The following is a 15,236-nucleotide window of genomic DNA, read 5'->3' as shown; positions in this document are numbered from 1 at the left end:
ACACTCCATGAATGAATGAAATGAATTACAGCACTGACCACATTACCACATTTCAAAGGTATTTGATTGCCTATAAAGCAATTGAAAAATTTTATGGTTATAAAAGGCCGTTTACCAATGCATATCATGGAATCACAGAATTGGTTTCAGCACATGAGGAGGCATGAGATCCAATTTCACTTTTCATTTTTAAACAACTTCTGTGAATCAACAATGCCATTCTTTCTCAATTAACAGTGGACAAAATACACAGCTGTTAAGTGACTTGAGGGGCATGGATAGGATAAATAGACAAGGTCTTTTCCCTGGGGTGGGGGAGTCCAGAACTAGAGGGCATAGGTTTAGGGTGAGAGGGGAAAGATATAAAAGAGACCTAAGGGGCAACTTTTTCATGTAGAGGGTGGTACGTGTATGGAATGAGCTGCCAGAGGATGTGGTGGAGGCTGGTACAATTGCAACATTTAAGAGGCATTTGGATGGCTATATGAATAGGAAGGGTTTGGAGGGATAATGGGTCAGGTGCTGGCAGGTGGGACTAGATTGGGTTGGGTTGGGATATCTGGTCAGCATGGACAAGTTGGACCGAAGGGTCTGTTTCTATGCTGAACATCTCTATGACTCTATGACTTGCCCATTATAACTTCGTATCGAGGGGAATAATGCCTTTGACAGTTCTATGAGTGTGTCTTTATACATTGGATCACTACTTTGTGCTGATGCTTTTGCCAAGAATGCTCCATTAGAGCAGTTAACACATTTTTAGTGCGGACAAGATTGCACACTTTCCTTGACCTCAGAACCAATTGAACCAGAGCAGAAGCAATTCACTGTTGATCTTATGGACTGTCTAAGAAGAAGGTAGGCTTCAAAAGACATTGACATTCTCATTTTATGGCTTAGAATAATGTGAGCCAAACATTATTCCTTAAAAACCCCTGCTTCTGTTTCCTACTGTGGCTTTTCTCAAACCCGACAAGAAGGTACATCATTGTAAGAAGGTGCACTTCATATGTTACCCATTGAAAGAGCCACTTTGTTTACCAAAATATATTTGTTCTTTAAAACACAGCATCTCACTAAAATGCTGCTGTGGTTATATGTATAAAACTAAAGTACAAATGCACATCAGCATCTGGAGGAGAACAGATAGATTTATATTCAATACAGATGAAGATTAACCGACAGTATATTTCCAGCATTTTCTATAATTAGAGTCATAGAGTCATAGAGATGTACAGCATGGAAACAGACCATTCAGTCCAACCCATCCACGCCGACCAGATATCCCAACCCAATCTCGTCCCACCTGCCAGCACCCGACCCATATCCCTCCAAACCTTTCCTATTCATATACCCATCCAAATACCTCTTAAATGTTGCAATTGTACCAGCCTCCACCACATCCTCTGGCAGCTCATTCCATACATGTACCACCCTCTGCGTGAAAAAATTGCCCCTTAGGTCTCTTTTATATCTTTCCCCTCTCACCTTAAACCTATGCCCTCTAGTTCTGGACTCCCCGACACCAGGGAAAAGACTTTGCCTATTTACCCTATCCATGCCCCTCATACTTTTGTAAACCTCTATAAGGTCACCCTCAGCCTCCGATGCTCCAGGGAAAACAGCCCCAGCCTGTTCAGCCTCTCTTTGTAGCTCAGATCCTCCAACCCTGGCAACATTCTTGTAAATCTTTTCTGAACCCTTTCAAGTTTCACAACATCTTTCCGAGAGGAAGGAGACCAGAATTGCACACGATATTCCAACAGTGGCCTAACCAATGTCCTGTACAGCTGCAACATGACCTCCCAACTCCTGCACTCAATACTCTGACCAATAAAGGAAATACCAAATGCCTTCTTCACCATCCTATCTACCTGTAACTCCACTTTCAAGGAGCGATGAACCTGCACTCCATGGTCCCTTTGTTCAGCAACACTCCCTAGGACCTTACCATTAAGTATATAAGTCATGCTAAGATTTGCTTTCCCAAAATGCAGCACCTCACATTTATCTGAATTAAACTCCATCTGCCACTTCTCAGCCCATTGGCCCATCTGGTCCACATCCTGTTGTAATTTGAGGGAACCCTCTTCACTGTCCACTACACCTCCAATTTTGGTGTCATCTGCAAACTTACTAACTGTACCTCTTATGCTCGCATCCAAATCATTTATGTAAATGACAAAAAGTAGAGGGCCCGCACTGATCCTTGTGGCACTCCATTGGTCACAGGCCTACAGTCTGAAAAACAACCCTCCACCACCACCCTCTGTCTTCTACCTTTGAGCCAGTTCTGTATCCAAATGGCTAGTTCTCCCTGTATTCCATGAGATCTAACCTTGTTAATCAGTCTCCCATGGGGAACCTTGTTGAACGCCTTACTGAAGTCCATATAGACCACATCTACTGCTCTGCCCTCATCAATCTTCTTTGTTACTTCATCAAAAAAGACAATCAAGTATGTACTGTTGGTTAAGAACGTGCAGAATACTCAGGTAGAACCTTTATTTTCTGGTCTCAATATCAGGACTTAATGGTCTTATCTTGGCTTAGCAAAGTGGAAAAAGTACTGTGAAAGTGCTATCAGCAGATATTCCTGTGATATAACCTATAACCACATCTTCAAAATTAATACATAAGGTAAACAGCAAAATTCAAACACTGAGCTGAGGAATGTTATATAAATACATTTATTTTCTTTCAGTATCAGCTTCAGTAAAGAAATGACTTGCATTGTTGTATCACCTTTCAACTCATCGGGTTGTACTTAGTATTTCACAATTAATGATTTTGAAATACAGCATCATTTCATGTAGCACGCCCAACAGTCAATTTAAGTACAACAAAGCCCCACAAAGATCTACTGCCATAACTGCTAGTTAACTTGTTATGATGGGAGAGGACAGTTGGAAAATGTTGGGCAGAGCAATGGGAAACCCTTTGCTGACCTTCAAATATCATCATCTAACAAGAGTAACAACTTGCATTTTTATAGTATCAATGTAATAAAACATTCTATACTGCTGCACAGAATGGTTCTTGGTTGAAAGGGAAGGTGATCAAAAGCTTGGTCAAAGGTATGTTTTAAGAAACAACTTAAAACAAGGGGAGACATTTCTGGAGGGGCACCTAGAGCCTAGGCTGACTGAATGTGGAATGATTAAAGTTGGTGATGCACCAAAGGTCAATTTTTTTTATTAATTCATGGGATGAGGACATCTACGGCCAGTCTAGTATTTATTGCCCATCCCAAAGATCAGTTTGGAATCAACCATATTGCTGTGGGTCTGGAGTCACCGGCAGGCCAGACAAGATAAGAATAGTAGTTTTTTTCCCAAAAGGTGAACCAAATGGGTTTTTTCCAACAATCACGATCATTATTAGACCCTCAATTCCAGATTTTTATTGAATTTATCCATCTGCTGTGGTGGTATTCAAATCCAGGTCACTAGATCATGACCCAGGGCTCTGGAATAACAGTCCAGCTTTAATACAGAGGAATCTCGATTACCCAGAGGATACGGGCGGGGAGTATTTTGTTCTGTTAATTGAATTCTGGATATTCGAATGCCTGATAACATAGTTTAGTCAAGCATCGGGACCTTGTGATCTTGCTGGATAATCCAATATTCGGATAATCGAGGTTCCTCTGTACCACTAGGCCATTGTCACAACATAGAAGAAATTGGAGGATTGGAGAGGGCTGTGAGCTTAGAGCACCTATAGAGATATGAAGGGACAAGACTGTGGAGAGGTTTGTAAAGAAGACTGTAACTTTAAAATTGAAGTATTGATCAAACAGGACCCCAACGTAGGTCAATGGGTAGAAGGGTGTTGGGTGAATGGGACTTGATATGAGATGGCATCAGATCCTTTAGATATAACTTAACATATATATGGGACTTTGGTTCAGTGGCATATGTGAAGAGCAATAATAGGGTATTTCCTCAACCCTATACTGAAGTGACTCCATATGTATTTGAATTCTGAGTTAGGGCTTGGACCCATCGTTTTCTGACTCAGGTGTGTCACAGTTAATTTGACATCTTAAGAGAAGAATAGGACTTGTGTTGACACAGCACCTTTTACATTTTTAGGATAGCCTAAAATTTGACAAAGCCAATGAATCAATTGTGAAATGTTGTCACTTTTGTGATATAAGCAAAGTTAACAAGTAATTTAGTCATAACGAGTTCAAAGAAATGACAAGAGATTCATGTCCAGACTATCTATTTCAGTGGTACTGCTGGAAGAATAAATGCCAGCAAGATCATCGCCCTTGGTCTTTTTCAAATTTGACTATGGGACCTTCAATATCCACTCAACAGGAAAGATAGGATTTCAGTCTAACCTCTTAGCTGAATCATATCCAGCAGTGCGGCAATCTCCCAGTGATGCATTAAAATGTCTAAATTACTTGGCAAGTTCAATTTTTATGGGGAGTGGGATGGGGAGCTAAAACTCATTATTTGTGTCTCAGAAGTGATAATGCAATTGTTATGACATCTACTTTTAAATTTAGCAGATGCCATGTGCAATATATTATGAATTTTCAGTCAACGCTTTTAAAAAAACTGTATCAAACAAGCTATTGAAATAGCTGCCAAAATTGTGTGACCATTAGCATTGTGCTCAAGACACTACTAAGTCTCAAATGAACAGCTAATCAAATACAGACATTTATAGCTATCTGGGGAATTCACACATCTTTTTGTGTAATGATGAGTCAATATAAAAGAACAATGGAATCTCAAAAATAAAATGAAAAACTCCCGATGCCTAAAATCTTAAACAAAAACAGAAATTATTGGAGAAACTCAGCAGGTCTGGCAGCATCTGTGGAGAGAAAACAGAGTTAACATTTTTAAACCAGTGACAAATCTTTAGAACTCTTCTTCTGAATGTTAATTTCAGAACGTTAACTCTGCTTTCTCTCTACAAATCTGCCAGACCTGCTGAGTTTCTCCAGCAATTTCCGTTATTGTTATGGAAGTCTGCCTGTCTCCAGTATTGATTGAAAATTAGATCAAATTCCTGGGCAGATGGGAATGCTTGGGCATTAATAACCTTTCAATGTAGCATGACTTTTCCCATCTTAAAGAAATTAAACCACAACACAGGATGTTGGAATCAACATGGAACACAACACTTTATTTAGAAAGGGCTTTGGAAATGTGAAAAATTACATGGTGAGGTAACAATGTATAATATCTGTTTTTCAAAAAATAGCAAAAAGATATTTGCAGACTATTCTAACAGAAAACTGTCGAATTGAAAGTTCATTGGTCAGAAAGTTAACTCATCAACTACCTGCAAGTCCTCAAATAATGAAGGTAATTAACATCAATATTTTAATGGGAGATTTGAGATCATAACCCAGAGACTGAGAGAATTATAATTTGGAACAGTTGCCTGTATCTATTCTATCTGTGTCTGAGTATGTGAGAAATATTGTGCTCAATTTGGGTTAACTGCATGAGATGAAATAATCTTTCTTATTTTGAAACACTCAAAAGCATTTGGTTGAAGTTATTTATTTGAGAATAACACTCAGAGTGCAAGAAAAGAGCAGGCCTTTCATTTAAAAATTGCAGTGATTATGGGAAGTAAGAGAATGATAAATTTTGCTGACGAAAAATTAAATACAGTTTTAAAATTTATTTAAATATGTCAATAAATACAACTATTCAGTTAAAATTCACACAACACCAGGTTATAGTCCCACAAGTTTATTTGGATGCACTAGCTTTCAGAGTGCTGCCTCTTCACCAGCTGGACAACCACCTGATGAAGGAGCGGCGCTCCAAAAGCTAGTGCTTCCAAATCAACTTGTTGGACTATAACCTGGTGGTGTGTGATTTTTAAATTTTGTACATCCAGTTCAATACCAGCATCTCCAAATCAAAATTACAACTCTTCCGTGAGTTTTACTCATAACTATACATTTCTGAATTAATATCCAATGCACATTGCCATTTTATGAATGCATAGATGCTTTGGCCAACATCATAAAGACAATGAATTCTTGCAACATAAGAAATTATGCATCTTTTACTGCTGAGCTGAACTTCTTTGGCTGAATTCTTTGTTTTCCTCTGTGGAGAAAATAGGTCAGAGCCCTAAATCCAACAGCAGGGGTGTGGGGAACATTCCCTGCCCTTGGAGTTTCACTGTCTTTCACCCACTTCATTTGTACGGCGATAGACTCCATGTCTCGTTAAAGGTAGCAAGAAGGGTGTCAAACTTGGAGGTCCAATCAGAAGCCTTTCAGCTTGAGAGGCTGCAGCATTTTTGGCTTAATACCTAAGGGCATGCTTCAACAGGGAGGTATCCTCTCACCAGCTTTGTCCCTGATTAAACAAAACGTAGAAAGCTCACTTATGTTGAGTGAGGTTGGGTTGGTAGAAATATAGGGTGATTCCATCAAAACAGTGGCTTTTACTTCATTGCTACTCAGCCCAGGGAAGGTGGGTCCGATGGCCTATGCTGGTTGTTCACTTTTAGATCTCATTTGGGGTGACCTTAAGCGTATGTTGAGCTCTTATTAAGCTTAGTCTCCACACCATGATGCGAGTAAACCAGCCAGTACCCAAACTTGCCCTTTCCCAAATGGGCAACTGGCAGCAGTAATTTTGAGCTCCCTTTGTCAATCTGCTCCCAAGAGGCCCAAACATTCCAACCGTTGTTTCTGCCTCCTAAAATTCATACATGGAGAAAAAAAACATTTGAGTGAAAGCAAAGCAAAATACTGCAGATGCTGAAAATCTGAAATAAAAACAAGACAATGGATAAACTCAGTAATTGTGGAAAGTGAAACAGAGTTCATGCTTTGACTCTTGTGTGACTTCTCTCAAGTTTTTCCAAAACATTATGTCTTTAAGCATTTCTGTGACCTGATTAATAAAGAGAATGAGTAACCACACCAGTTGAAGATTGTCAGTTCAGTTCAGTTCAGGCATTAAAGACATGAGGATCAATACTCAAAGTAGAAGATAACAGAGGAAGTTGGGAATTGAATCTTCTTTGAATTGCTAGGAGCCAGCTACCACAGAAACAATTGGTCAAAGGGCCTCTTGCAGTGATGTCATTTTAAGTCATTCTAAAGTCATGGGAAGGGGACCGTGGTTGAGTGCACTGTGCTAGATCCAGTTGTGGTACTGATGTATTGCAATGTCTTGTAAAAGGAAATCTTATGTAGTACAGGATCTCCCTGTTTACAGAGGATAACAATGAGAAAGATGCTCAGCTTGATCAAGTGAATGAGCAGTGGTCAATCTCCTTTCTCAACAAGCTGAACAGAAATGCTTTTATACCTACTGGACCCAGAATGTTTGTGATGCTCTGTCATTATCTTGATACTTGAAGTGCATTTGGGTCTTTCATCATTGGCACAATTTGATATAAATATATGTGCTTGAATCATTTCATTGTTCAGTTGTTAGATGCAGAAACATTGCTTCACTGGTGTTTTCTAGTGTTATGTCAATACAAATGAAAAATGCTGGCCCTTGCTGCATGCAGCAACTAGGCACAGAAAAGCACTGCAAGATTCGAAAGGTTAATGAGGAATTGATCTTGAATCTCCCAGTGGCGCATACAACAGTATAAATCATGCCATGAATTGTTGTGGATATGAAAAATATGGAATGAATAGCTGCTGTACTCATGAAGATAGAAAGTGTTGCTTCTGAGTCACTATATCAGCTTGTTTTTTTGCTCAAGATGTTTAGCAAATTTATGGTTAAAATTTGCATAAACCTGAATTAGAATATCTTTAACTTAAGGTAAAAACAATGACTGCAGATGCTGGAAACCAGATTTTGGATTAGTGGTGCTGGAAGAGCACAACAGTTCAGGCAGCATCCGAGGAGCAGTATCTTTAACTTAAACTGTGTTGATGGGAGTGAAAGCCAAGATTGAATGGGTGAAGAGTTTATGATTAGTGTAGCATAAATCAGAAGGGGTGGCATGGTGGCTCAGTGGTTAGCACTGCTGTCTCACAGCACCAGGGACCCAGCTTTGATTCCAGCCATGGACGTGTTTCTGTGTGGAGTTTGCACATTCTCCCCGTGTCTGCGTGGGTTTCCTTCGGGTGCTCTGGTTTCCTCCCACAATCCAAAGATGTGCAGATCAGGTGAATTAGCCATGCTAAATTGCCCATAGAGTTAGGTGCATTAGTCAGGGATAAATACAGGGTAGGGGAATGGTTCTGGGTGGGTTACTTTTCAGGGGGTTGGTGTGGACTTGTTGGGCTGAAGAGCTGTTTCCATACTGTCGGGAATCTAATCTAAAAAAAATTTCCACTATCAATACAATTTGGGCAGTGATCATGAAGTTTGGATAATAATATATTGATTTATTTCTCCATTGACTCGGATTTCTTCCTTGTTGATCCATGAGCGATTTCACAGCTACACTTGAAAACCTTTAATAGGAAAATGGAAAGGAGCAGATCTTTTCTGGAATAGCGGTGATGTATTCATGAGGCATGTCGTTATTAAGATAGAAATTTGCCAGCAGGTTTCAGGCGCTTAGAACATGTGATGTGAGTGGTGAGTTTTCATGAGTTGCTTGTCCATTTGGATCATTCCACCTTTTGCTTTGCAGCTTTAGTCTTCTCCATTATTTTGAATAAATCTCTGTTTCACTGTAGGTTAGCTGCTTACTAAGCACACAGCAGCAGGTTCGGGCTAGAATTTAACAGTTAAAGTATCTTTTTAATAGAATTGATCATTGTTATGGCCAGAGTTTTCTAATGAGTGCCAATCATTGCACTTTTTTTTAATGTAAAGTAAAAGGTCCGCATTTCTGAAAGGAGATTGTGATCATGGCTCACCAACTGTAGAATAAATCTGACAGGTCCCTGTGGCACAGAACAGTCAGGGAAAGGCAAATCATAGTCCTTTCTCAAAATATTGAGCTGCCTTAATCTAGAATTTAAATGTCCAGCGTCACAGACAGTCACAGTGATAGCTGCTGTTAAAGTATAAATCCGTGAGGTAAGTGTGAGGCTAGGGTGTTGGGAGCGCAGATTCCCAAATGATTGTGTGTCTGCCAGTGTGTTGGATGCCAAGTGGGTAGGGGTAGGATGTCATGGGATGGGTCCCAAGTTATTAGGTTATCAGGGTGCAAGCGAGTGAAGTGGGCTCCTGAGGCAGGACAGGGCTGTCAGGTGTGGAGCAGGGAGTGGGGTCGGACCTATTCATTAGATGCTTGATAAGATATGGTTTAGAAAGCTCATCAGGTCTCATGGTGAGAAGCCCTCCAAGGAACTCCATGCAGCTTGGAGTTAGCCAAAGAATCAGAAAAACCAACATTCCTGATGAAAGGCTTATGCTTGAAACATCGACTCTCCTGCTCCTCAGATATTGCCTGACCTGCTGTCCTTTTCAGGGCACTGCGGTTTTTTACTCTGACTCTCCAGCATCTACAGCCATCACTTTCTCCTTAGGTTTTTTAACAGCCTAACTTTTCCGCAGTAACCATTTCTTTAACTTCAGTATTTTCCTCTGAATTCTTTGATTTAAGTAGACATCTTGGGAGGATTCCAACGAAGAGGATTTGTCCAGCAGAGTCTTCAATTTCCCACATAATTTCGTCAGAGTCTGTTGTAATGGAAATTCTGCAGGATCTCACCTACACTTCAGAAATGATAACTGGGCCAAAAGTTGTGTCAATCAACCTCACAGGTGCAGTCAGGGAACAATTTAAGCATTTCAATCATATTCTGGTGTACAGTAAATAGCACTTAGACATTTAAAAAATTATATTGATTTTTATTCTTCTCAAACCAATCATTCACTCATTCATTTAAGTTCTCTCAATATCTGATTTAATTCCATTTTACCCTCTTTTTTTGCTGATCCTCTGTTTTTCTCTCTCTCAATAAATATCATCTTCAATTCTCCTGGCAATTGACCTCTGTGTGTGCCACAAAACTGTTCATAGTAGTGTAACATATCTGGCCATGTCTGTGTCTACCTTCACCGACCATGTTCCAGATCCCTAAGGGAGTGCTTTCTCTACTTTTTTTCTGTTGTGACGGCCAGATTGTGGCTTGAAAATTATTGCATTCCATCACTGAGAACTGCAAGAGCAGAGGAGGTGCTGTGTGGGTAGGAGTCTGTTAGAGTGGGATCATAGCTGTTATAACTTGGGCAGAACTCTATGGTGGCCATCTCTGCCTCAGATCACTAGGGCCCCACAATTTCCACTCGTGACCCCATTTGGGATCCCAAACTCCACTTTGGGAAGTCCCATGTGAAGGTCTCAGATGGTGGAAAATTCTGGAGTACTGATTTCCTGTCAGGGCTCTGCCCTCAACATTAAATGACTGACCAGTCAGTCTTGACAAAGATTGACAAAACACACAAGCAGTATTTCAGTGCTATTTATCACAAATAAATAAATTCTAGCCACAGGTTTGCAATTATGAACTGTTGATATTTCACAATGTTATTTAGGTTTCACAATTTACAAATGCCCATAATTATGAATGCAATCCCATACTGGGGTTTAATTTTAAAAGCCCGATATATAAACATTTCCTGTACTTATGAACTGCTACTTTACATTGCCCTACATTGTGTTCTGACTTTTGTGCAAATTGACTTGCAAACAGACTTCAAAACAGAACCCATTCACAACCTAGGGAGTGCTTGTAGTTAAAACTTAAATACCCCTACACACAGAAACAGAACCAGACAAATAAAAATAAATGGTTTTGCAGATGAAGAGGTACAATGGCCTCTACACTGGGTTCACTGAGATGATCCTTTTGCTTGCCAGGACTTGCTGTATTTCGATCTCTCTTCCCCAGATACTTGTTACTTCCTTGCATCAGAGACATAGTGACAGGTTCATAAATTATAAAGTGTCAGACTTATTGGTCAAAAACAACAGCTCACAGTAACTGATGATGGAAAACAGACTGTCTTTATTCAAGTTTAAGTTGGAGTTGCCACACCAACTCCCCTTCCAGAGGTGCAAAGGCTTCTGGCCATATTATTCTCTCTCACAAGCTTTTCTGCTACCTAGAAGCCAACTACTTAATTTTTGGAAGGGAGGTGACTTTTGTCATGCACACCTGGTCACAGCATCACAAACCAACTTTATGCAAGCCAATTCTCAATTTGTACACAGCCCCTGGTGCCAGTCCATTTGTACCCAACCTTCCCATTGTTTGTAAAATGCAGCAATGTAAGCACCATTTTTGACGAGTTTTGGCAACTTATTTTTACAAAAATCCTTTCCACAATTATTGTTTTTTAATACAATTTTTTCCCTTTTTAGTCCACAAACATAATACAGAAAAATACAAAGATAGTCTTTACAAAGAGACTTCTGATATCTCAGAGAGACCACCAGAATGACCTTAGGTTTCTAAAATTGATTTACTATAACATGAAAAATCCTTTGTATAATACTACTGATCGATTAGAGAAAATCTGTAATTTTCCCACAGATCTCCCCTTTTCTTTCTAATTAATTGTGGTTCGCTGGTAGTTATGGTACTGGATTAGCAACACTGAGGTTAAATCGCATCATGAATTAAAATCAAATTCATTAAAATCTAAAGATTTGTAGACTAGCACCAGAAAATTACTGATGAGAGTTTTAATATTTAACTGATGCCCTTTTGGAAAGGCAGCTGATATTTATTAGTCTAAACCATCACTTATTAATTGGCTCTTAATGTTTCTCTGGTAATCTCATAAGAAAGCAAACTAATTGCTAAAGTTCAGTAAAAAGAAATCAGCAACAACCCAGGTATTCTGTCATTATAGGTTTTAGGCAATTATAAATCAATGATCAGTGTTTTGGGGCCTGGTGCCTCAGTAGTAAAGTTACCCCATAGACTGGTCGGGCAACTACTTGCCATTGTCATACTCACAGAATTAGATCAGTCAACACTTCAGATTTTTCATCAGCATTCTAAAATATGGTTTGTTCTAACCTTGGGATGACTCATAGTTTCACACCTTCAGATGTGAGTCATCACTTCAGACTTATGGCTTCAAGTCAAAGAAGTCTACCTTCCTTCACTAATGAACATGCGAACTAGTTGTCTTTGTTGACCACCTCTTGCCCTATGCAGTTAAAAAATCATGGCATTTTCCTGTCCTCTAGAGAATAAAGACCAAGGATTTGCCTTTGGGTAGAGAACTAAAGAGAAATTGTATTAGTGACATTTATGAAGAAGCCTGCACCTTCAATTATCCCATCCTCCTGAGAGGAGACTGTAAAGTGACAAACAGCTCACAAGACAACCTAAAGGGGAAACAAGCATAAATGTCTTTTACAACTCCACTATAACAGAGACTTTAAGAGAATCTAATGTGAGATCATTATCTTCTCTATGTCCTTCATTCCTTTCAAAGATTAAGGACTTAATTTTGTTGAGCAGATTGGCAACAGAATGGACAGAAAACATTTTGAACTGTTTTGAAGCCTAGTCATGAAGATAATTTGAAAATTATACTGATTGTAGTAACAAATTCTAGACACTAAAACCCAGTCTGTTAATAATGGAAGGATTCAGCGTTACTGCCCTAGGGGCTGCTTTGCTTCTCTGTGCACAGGATATAGTCTCGAGACGAAGGAGAATGGGATATTATTATATTAATGTTCTATTGCAAACTAAAGTGAATGAGGAATGGGGGTTCAAGGAACAGTTTAATCTAATGGGTATGGATTCTGCTGCTTTTATCTCAATGCATGCCAGGGTGGATTTTAGGAAATTGCAGATGCTGTATTCATGATTTCATGCTTGTTTAGTTGAATAGATGTACCTGTGAATGACTCTGATGTGATGTTGAAAGAACTTAGAAGACTCCTTATCATCTTCTCATTCGTCATCTGTGCTGGAGAGGTAATGCAAACATTGGTCCTTTGTATTCACCATATCTGCTGCTCATTTTGTAGTTCTCTTTCTTTTGCTACCAAAGAAAACCAATATAAACCTTGAGGATTTATTTATTTCAGCTTTAAATCAACTAGTTGTTAATTACAGTTCAGTTAGATATGGAAAAATATATTGTGTTGTTCCTGGCATGATTTCTTCAAATCTTCTAGTGGTCTTTGGAACTAACAAAATCAACTTCTTGACCTTCTTCCCTTATTACAAACTGTTTCTGTTGGTATCCTATTGGAATGTGATATCGCTCATGGAAGAAATGTTCATTAAATCATTAGGGCTAATCAACTGAAATACTGGCCCTGATGACCTGATCATTATTGGGGCAGACAGGAGTTGTGTCAGGATCTGATTGAATTCCAGATGCAGCATACTGCTTGGGGTTAATTGGGAATTTGATTATTCCAATGAGCAGTTCCCCTGAAGTTCCATAACCCACCAGTCCCGATCGTTCCTCCTCCCTTTGACCCCCCAACCCTGACATGTCTCCATCCCCACCCAAAACCATCCTTGCCCACAGTCCCTGGTATTACCACAAGCCAGTGGCTCTGGCATCTCTAGCTGCCCCCTAACCCTACCATAAGATCTCCATCACTTACCTGACACACTACCAACCATGTATCCAATTACCTGGTACCCTATCCACCATGTACCTCACTTAAATGGCACCCTGTTCACATGGAACTGTACACACCTTAACGACTTAATCACTGCAATGTTAACCCCAATGTTAACCCCATGATAACCCCACTTATCCAATATTTTGCCATTCACAGTAACTGTCAAAATTACTAGCTGTGCAGTTCAACATTTACATCTCAGAACATAGCACACTGCTGCAAACAGGAATGTGCTTCCCTCCCCTGACTCTCCTGCACTGTGGGAAACTGTGTTCATCTCAGCTACCCCTCTCCATTTCTGGAGGAGTTGGTTCAGAATTTCTGGCTTGAAATGTGGATCTCAGAAAAAATATGAATAGAGTGGCGATCTGACTCTGATTGCTTTTCCTGGGCCATTTTTTATGTTCATGCCCTTGGGGGAGTTTTAGCCCTATTCAAAAACTCTTGGTTTTCAGAAGGGGCCGATGTATGTTGATTTTTCTATATTGCAGATCTGTGACAGCAAGATGCCAAGACAGAATTGTTCTGAGTATCATTATTACACAAACACCATAAAAGTCGTTGTGTCTGGGTTTTTAACCAGGCAGCATTTGACATGTTCAATTAAGCATTGCTGAATAACACACTTTGCTAACTGGGGTTTGCGCTTTGCTTAATAAAGTGCAACATTTTTACTCCATGTCATTCACTGTTTTCTTTGTACTTTTAGTCTTCTGCAATTCGTTGCTGTCCTCTTCAATAACCTCCCCTTAGCATCAGTTAACTAACTGTCTTGGGAATATGCATGCTTCATTCTATTCTCGCCCAAAGCCAACTTTTTACAGCTTGCCTCAGGCACAGTGAATAGAAGCACACATTCTGTAGATGGATAGCAAAGGATCAGTTATAATTCCCTAAAGCAAACAATCTTATGTTTTAGACTCAGTAAAATTGCTTATAATGTGAATTCCCAGTAGAGTTCACAAGAAAAGAGCTGGGAATTTTGCAGTTCCTCAGCATATTTCTATATTTGTGTAATGAGCAGTTATTCTGTGTGCTGTCTGCTGTTTGTCCCCTCTAGTCACATTTTGACAGTTATTCCCATATTGCTCACATTATAATTGTGGTATTACTTCTTATACTGTTTTATTTTCATGATGCATTTTATGCCTCTTACCATATTTGCAGATATCTGATTGCTGCAGTGTTTCTCTCCTGGATTACAAATAAGTGTTATTGTGGAACATGAGCTCAATGCAGAAAATGCTCCACAACTCCTTATTCTCCACCAAATGCCTTGAGGATGGCTGGTGGATGAAATGTGAACTTTGCAGTAAGCAGGCGCCTTTGTCTGGTTCGGGAATGCAATGGAGGAAGAAATGCTTTGGAAAAAGGGAGTTAAAGATGGTGGAGACGAAGAATTGGTGGGAGATCTCCAAAAGAGTTTGGACTATATGCTGATGAATCATAGCACTTCAGAACAGGAATATTGATGGATATGATTGCAGAGATAGGGAGAATCAAAGCAATAGACAGTCTTGAAGAGATAAACAAGGATTTTAAACTACTTGAGTTGGAGAGCTAAAGGTGATCAGAGAAAACAGATGTGAAAGGTGTATGGGGCTAATCAGTGGTGAGTGACCGAGTTAAAATTGCAGTTTTTATAGAAACAACATCTGTTATTGGTGGTGCTGAAATAGTTAAGTCTTTAAGATTAAAAA

The sequence above is a fragment of the Chiloscyllium punctatum genome, chromosome 45 (genome assembly GCF_047496795.1).
Source record: "Chiloscyllium punctatum isolate Juve2018m chromosome 45, sChiPun1.3, whole genome shotgun sequence".
Classification (NCBI taxonomy): Eukaryota; Metazoa; Chordata; class Chondrichthyes; order Orectolobiformes; family Hemiscylliidae; genus Chiloscyllium; species Chiloscyllium punctatum.
The sequence above is the reverse complement of the archived record's forward strand: the minus strand, read 5'-3'. Positions refer to the sequence as shown.